Source organism: Gekko japonicus, unplaced genomic scaffold, assembly GCF_001447785.1.
Source record: "Gekko japonicus isolate JY-2015 unplaced genomic scaffold, Gekko_japonicus_V1.1 scaffold191, whole genome shotgun sequence".
NCBI lineage: Eukaryota > Metazoa > Chordata > Lepidosauria > Squamata > Gekkonidae > Gekko > Gekko japonicus.
In genome coordinates, this window is record NW_015175362.1 from 40,035 (window position 1) to 47,327 (window position 7,293).

Here is a 7,293-nt window from a genome sequence, read left to right on the forward strand (position 1 = left end):
TCCCTAAATGAACACATGGTAAAGAGGAGAAACAAGAAAGAAAGAAAGAAAGAAAGAAAGAAAGAAAGAAAGAAAGAAAGAAAGAAAGAAAGAAAGAAAGAAAGATTCTAGATAAAAATACCTATAGAGACAAAAGATTTACAACCTGATCCAGATAACTTGTGTATTTTAGCTTAAGAGGGAAAGGATCCATCATTATCATCATCACCATCATTTATTAGGTTTAACAGAGCCATACACCTTAAAAGTTTACAGATTTAAAAATACAGCAAAACAAAATTTCAATAAAAGAGTTTAATCCATCAGTTGGAGCCAATGCTCCCTATAAGCTGAGGAGTCTTGTGAGCAAACATTCTACTTTGTGCACTGTTGGCATTAAAGTTGTGGGTGAGCGATTTGGCTACTGCATAAATTAGTTTGCTCTGGAGCCATCCTTCCGGAACTAAGACAAAAATCTGTGAGCCATAGGATTAAAAAAACTGAGCTAGTTCACACTAACTCAGCTTAGAGGGAACACTGGTGAAAAACCAGCTTTTCCTCTGGCGATTCGACTGACCATCAAAATAGGTCATGCTGGGGACCATGGAACCTGCATGTACAAAAGCTGTGTGGGATGAGTGTTGTACTGGGGAAAGGAATTAGGGAAGATTGAGTGAAAATGCTGTCTGGGTCCCACCCAATGTGTGAAAAGAAATGTGTTGAAATGAATGAAGACATTGTTCTAAGTAGAGAAGCCTCAATACACACACCCCAGTTGTCACACTGGAAAAGTTCCTTAGGTAGGGATACTAGTGTATAATTCACAATGCACTGAATGAAAGAGAACTGCGGGTATAGCTGGGCCTGTTTTTGCATCTCCCAGAAGAGCACTGTGGTTAGGCTTTTCAGTTCAAGGAACTGCTGTGGCCAAAAGCTGCAAATGTACACATGTGGTTCTCTTTTGTGCTCACATTCTACACCTTTGGATTATTGCCTAGAAGCCCCTCCTCCAAACTTTTCTGCCTGCAAAATGTCTACATCTAAACTACAGAGAACTCTTCTTTCCTCAGTTTCAGCCTAAAGGCGAAAAGTTAAGTTGAAATGAATAAGTGCTTTCTGGCTAATGGGAAAAGATTCACAAAATATCCAGGCATGAAGTCTCCCAGAGTCACTCCCTACTGTTATATCCCTACATTGTTACATTCCTGACTAGATCCACAAGTGGGGTATGTCATGAACATTCAAATCGCATACTATCGTATTACCTGGGATGACCATTAGCAGCAGTTGGGATTGGTTGATTTTTCTTCCAAGAACAAGGTTCTTTTGTTCACACAACACAGCCCAAACCATATAGGTCTGGTCCACTGGCACAGAGTGATCACATAAGTTGGTGATGTCCCAGAAAACTTTCTGTTGCATTTGGGCCACATAGTTTTCTAATAGGAGGTGTCTTGGCTGGTGTCCATACCTACTGACTCGGTTTCAACCAATGTCAGAGAAACTTAGATATTGAGGCAGGTTTTGGATGCAGAAAGTGGGAATGAGCACAGAGATGGAAATATTAGAGTAATAGACACCCCTTGGTTTCAAATTCAATTTGGGAAATCCATCAATCTCTGCCTAAACTGCCTCCTTGGCTGCTAAAGGCACATTTGTACTGCATGTTTGTATTTGCTCCATGTTCCTTGCCTCAAGACATCACACCAGAACATTAGAAAGAACTGCCTCCTTGGCTGCTGAAGGCAGATTTGTACTGCATGTTTGTGTTTCCTCCATGTTCTGTGCCTCAAGATGACATTACACCAGAACATTAGAAAGAAGGGCCATTCAAAATGTACATTCTAGAAGGGTAGCTGTAATCTTTCTCATGGATCGCTGCCTTGTCGCAGCAAGGGTGCTTGGTTCAATGAGCCTGTGGGCTATACCATGGAAAACACCCAGGACAGATAGGCCACAGTGGAGAACTCAGACAAAATGTGATCCACTGGAGAAGGAAATGGCAACCCACTCCAGTATCTTTGCCAAGAAAGCCCCATGGACAGTAACAAAAGGCTAAAAGATATGACACCAGAAGATGAGCCCCTCAGGTCAGAAGGTGTCCAATATGCCACTGGGGAAGAGCAGAGGGCAAGTACAAGTAACCCCAGAAAGAGTGAAGCGGCTGGGCCAAAGCCGAAAGGGCGCTCAGCTGTGGATGTGTCTGACGGTGAAAGGAAAGTCTGATGCTGCAAAGAACAATACTGCATAGGAACCTGGAATGTAAGATCTATGAATTAAGGTAAGCTTGACGTGGTCAAAAATGAGATGGCAAGATTGAAGATCGACATCTTGGGAACCAGTGAACTAAAGTGGATAGGAATGGGTGAATTTAACTCAGAGGACCATTATATCTACTACTGCGGCCAAGAATCCTGTAGGAAAAATGGTGTGGCCTTTATAGTCAACAAGGGAGTGAGAAAGGCAGTAATGGGATACAATCTCAAAAATGACAGAATGATCTTGGTCCGAATCCAAGGCAAACCATTCAACATCACAGTAATCCAAGTCTATGCCCCAAACACTGATGCAGAAGAGGCTGAAGTGGACTGGTTCTTTAAAGACCTACAACACCTCCTACAACTAACACCAAAAAAAGATGTCCTTATCATCATAGTGGACTGGAATGGTAAAGGAGGAAGTCAAAAGGTAACCGGACTAAAGGACAAGTGTGGCCTTGAAGAACAAAATGAAGCCGGAAAAAGGCTAACACAGTTTTGTCAAGAGAACGCACTGGTCATAGCAAACACCCTCCTCCAACAACCTAAGAGGCAGCTCTTCACATGGACATCACCAGATGAGCAACATCATAATCAGATTGATTATACAATTTGCAGTCAAAGATGGAGAAGCTCCAGTTTGGTGTAGTGGTTAAGTGTGCGGACTCTAAACTGGGAGAACCGGGTTTGATTCCCCACTCCTCCACTTGCGCCTGGCTGGCTGGCCTTGGGCAAGCCATAGCTCTGATAAGAGCTGTTCTTGAAAAAGAACAGTCTCTGTCAGAGCTCTCTCAGCCCCACCTACCTCACAGGGTGTCTGTTGTGGGGAGGGGAAGGGAAAGGAGTTTGTAAGCCGCCAGGGCCGGCCCAAGGTTTTTTTGTGCCCTAGGCGGGGCTACCATCTGGCACAACCTGCACACGCCCACCAATTACAGGTTGCCAACCTCCAGGTGGGGCCTGGAGAAAAGGAGCGCGTGCCACACCTTGGCTGCTTCCCTCTGGAGTGCGCAGGCCCCTTCGTCTCCCCCCCCCGAGCTGCAGGAGGACCCGGTGTTACTTGCCGATGGCTCCGGTGCCAGGAGGTCGCGGTCCGGGCAAGGCTGAGGGGCCTCCCTCCAATCCCGGGGGGGCGAGGGAGGAGCCCAACTCTCAGGCAACATTGGGGGGGTGGCTGCTTCCCTGGCACCTCTCACAGGAAAGAGCCAAGGAATGACTACGGTCACACACACCCCGTCCAAACCCTCCCCTGTCTTTGTGGAAGAGTGGCCAGGCGGGTGGCTCCCCTCCCCTCCTCTCGCCGCTGCGCCTCATCCTTCTCGCAGGCCCACCCCCCCAGAGAGTCGGGCCTGCTCAGCAAGTCGAGCCGCGGAAGAGCAGCCAGCGGTGGGGCAAGCAGAAGAGCGGGCTTTCGCGCGTGGTGACCCAAGCCGGTTTAAAGAGCCATCCTTTTTCGTACTCGGGGAAGAGTTTGGTGCTGGGCGGGGGGCGGTCTGGAGGGACAGTGGAAACTTCCTGGTCTCCCCATGCCTGGGGCGCTCCTCTCTGGCTGGCTAGCTGACTCCTGGATGCATCTCCGGCTGCCTCGGTGCCTCTGCCTGGCTCACCTCCTGCCGCTGCCAGTCAAAAGCAAATGGCAAGGTGAGGCGGTGGGGCCAGTTGGATGGCAAAGAGTGGTGGCGGCGGCAGAAGGCGAGCCAGGCAGCTGGGCTCCCCCAGCAGGCAGCGGCTGAGGCAACTTTGGCGCACTGGTTCCCCGCCTCGGCGCTCCCTCCATACTCGGCCCTTCACTCCACCTCGCCCTGCACCTCCTCAGCTGCCGCGCCCTCCGCCAGCTTGCCCAGAAGCACCAGCGGCATCAGCGGTGCCAGTGGCCAGAGGAGCAGAGCAGCAATGGTGCGCGTGCTTTTGGTGCCTCCCACGCACACTTTGGCGCCCCATCCAGGGCCCGCGCTCTAGGTGAATGCCTAGTTTGCCTAGCGGGTGAGCCGGTCCTGTAAGCCGCTCTGAGACACCTTTGGGTAGTGAATAAATCCAATCTCTTCTCTTCTTCTATACAGTCAGTAAAAACAACACCTGGAGCTGACTGTGGCTCAGATCATAAGAACATAAAAGAAGCCAATGTTGGATCAGGCCAATGGCCCATCCAGTCCAACACTCTGTCACACAGTGGCCAAAAATACCAGGTGCCATCAGGAGGACCAGCAGTGGGGCCAGGACACTAGAAGCCCTCCCACTGATGCCCCCCCCAAGTACCAAGAATACAGTGAATCACTTGTCCCAGACTATCTATACCTTGTGGCTAATAGCCACTGATGGACTTCTGGTCCATATGTTTATCTAATTCCCTCTTGAAGCTGTCCATGCTTGTAGCTGACACCACCTCCTGTGGCAGTGAGTTCCATGCGTTAATCACTCTTTGGATGAAGAAGTACTTCCTTTTATCCATTCTAACCCGACTGCTCAGCATGAACTACTCATTGCAAAATTCAGGCTTAAACTGAAGAAAGTTGGGAAAACCACTAGGCCATTCAGGTTTGACCTAGATCACATTCCTTATGAATATACAGTGGAGGTAAAGAATAGGTTTAAGGGGCTAGATATAATAGACAGAATGCCTGAAGAACTACGGACGGAGATTTGTGACATTGTATAGGAGGCAGCAATCATCACCATCCCAAAGAAAAAGAAATGCAAGAAAGCAAAGTGGCGGTCTGATGAGGCTTTACAAACAGCTGAGGAAAGAAGAAAAGCGAAAGGCAGAGGTGAAAAGGAAAGATTTACCCAACTGAATGCAGATTTCCAGAGAACAGCAAGGAGAGATAAGGAGGCCTTCCTGAATGAACAATGCAAAGTAATAGAGAAAAACAATAGTATGGGAAGAACTAGAGAGCTCTTCAAGAAAATTGGAGAAATCAAGGGAGTGTTCCATGCAAAGCTGGCCATGATAAAGAACAAAAATGGTAGGGACCTAACAGAAGCAGAAGACATTAGGAAGAGGTGGCAAGAATACACAGAAGAACTCTACAAGAAGGACCTCAATGCCCTTGACAACCATGGCGGTGTGATCGCTGGCCTCAAGCCAGAAATCCTGGAGTGCAAAGTCAATTGGGCCTTAGAAAGCATTACTAACAACAAAGCTAGCAGAGATGATGGTATCCCAGTTGAGCTATTCAAAGTCCTAAAAGATGATGCTGTTAAAATGCTGCATTCCATATGCCAGCAAATTTGAAAAATGCAACAGTGGCCGCAGGATTGGAAAAGGTCAGTTTACATTCCAATCCCAAAGAAGGGCAATGCCAAGGAATGTTCAAACTATTGCACAGTTGCAATCATTTCACATACTAGCAAGGTCATGCTCAAGATGCTACAAGCTAGACTTTAGCAGTACGTGGATAGAGAACTGCCAGAAGTACAAGCTGGGTTTCAAAGAGGTAGAGGAATGAGAGATCAAATTGGTAACATTCGCTAGATTATGGAGAAAGCAAGGGAGTACCAGAAAAACATCTACTTCTGCTTCACTGTCTACGCTAAAGCCTTTGATAGTGTGGACCACAACAAACTGTGGCAAGTCCTTAAAGAAGTGGGATCACCAGACCACCTCACATGTCTCCTGAGAAACTTGTATAAGGGTCAAGAAGCAACAGTTAGAACTGGACATGGAAACAACTGATTAGTTTAGAATAGGAAAAGGAGTACGGCAAGGATGTATATTGTCACCCTGCCTATTTAATTTATATGCAGAGTACATCATGTGAAATGCTGGCCTGGATGATTCACAAGCCAGAATTAAGATTGCCGGGGAAAACATCAACAACCTCAGATATGCAGACTATACCACTCTAATGGCAGAAAGTGAAGAGGACCTGAAGAGCCTCTTGCTATGGATGAAAGAGGAGAGTGCAATAGTTGACTTGACGCTCAACATCAAAAAAAACGAAGATCATGGCATCTAGCCCCATCACTCCTTCACAAATAGAAGGGGAAGTCATGGAAGCAGTGACAGAATTCACATTCCTGGGATCCAAAATCACTGCAGACAGTGACTGCAGCCATGAAATTAAAAGACGCCTGCTCCCTGGGAGGAAAGCTATGGCAAACCTAGACAGCATAATAAAAACTAGAGACATTACACTGCCATCAAAAGTCCACATAGTCAAAGCAATGGTATTCCCAGTAGTAATGTATGGCTGCGAGAGCTGGACCATAAGGAAGGCTGAGTGCTGAAGAATAGATGCTTTTGAATTATGGTACTGGAGAAGACTCTTGGGAGTCCCTTGGAGTGCAAGGAGATAGAATCAGAGAATCAGAGAATGTTAGAGTTGGAAGGGACCTTGCAGGTCATCTAGTCCAACCCCCTGCACTCTGCAGGAGCATAGCCAAAAGATAGCCCTACAATATACCTGAAAGATGGTCGTCCAGCCTCCGCTTGAAAACGTCCAGCGAAGGAGCATCTACCACCTCCCAAGGCAGTCTGTTCCACTGCTCAACCACTCTTACAGTTAGGAAGTTTCTCCTGATATTTAGCTAGTAACGACTCCCTTGTAATTTCCACTCATTAGATCTAGTCTTGCAATCCGGAGCAAGAGAGAATAGATCCACTCCATCTTCTGCATGACAGCCCTTCAAATATTTGAAGACTACAATCATGTCCCCTCTAAACCTTCTCTTTCTCAGGCTAAACATACCCAACTCTTTCAGCCTTTCCTCGTAAGACTTGGATTCCAACCTTCTCACCATCCTGGTTGCCCTAAGGCCTGACCATAGCAGAATAGAGCGGAACTACCACCTCCCGTGATCTGGACACAATGCTTCTGTTAATGCATCCTAAGATTGCATTAGCTTTCTTCGGAGTCACAACGCACTGCAGGCTCATGTTTAGCTTGTGATCAACCAGAACACCTAGATCCTTTTCACATGTGCTGCTGTCAAGCCAAGTCCCTCCCATTCTATATCTGTGCCTTTGATTTTTTGTACCCAAGTGTAAGACTTTACACATCTCTACTGAAATTCATTGTATTTGTCTCAGCCCACTGTTCCAGCCTATCTAGATCATTTT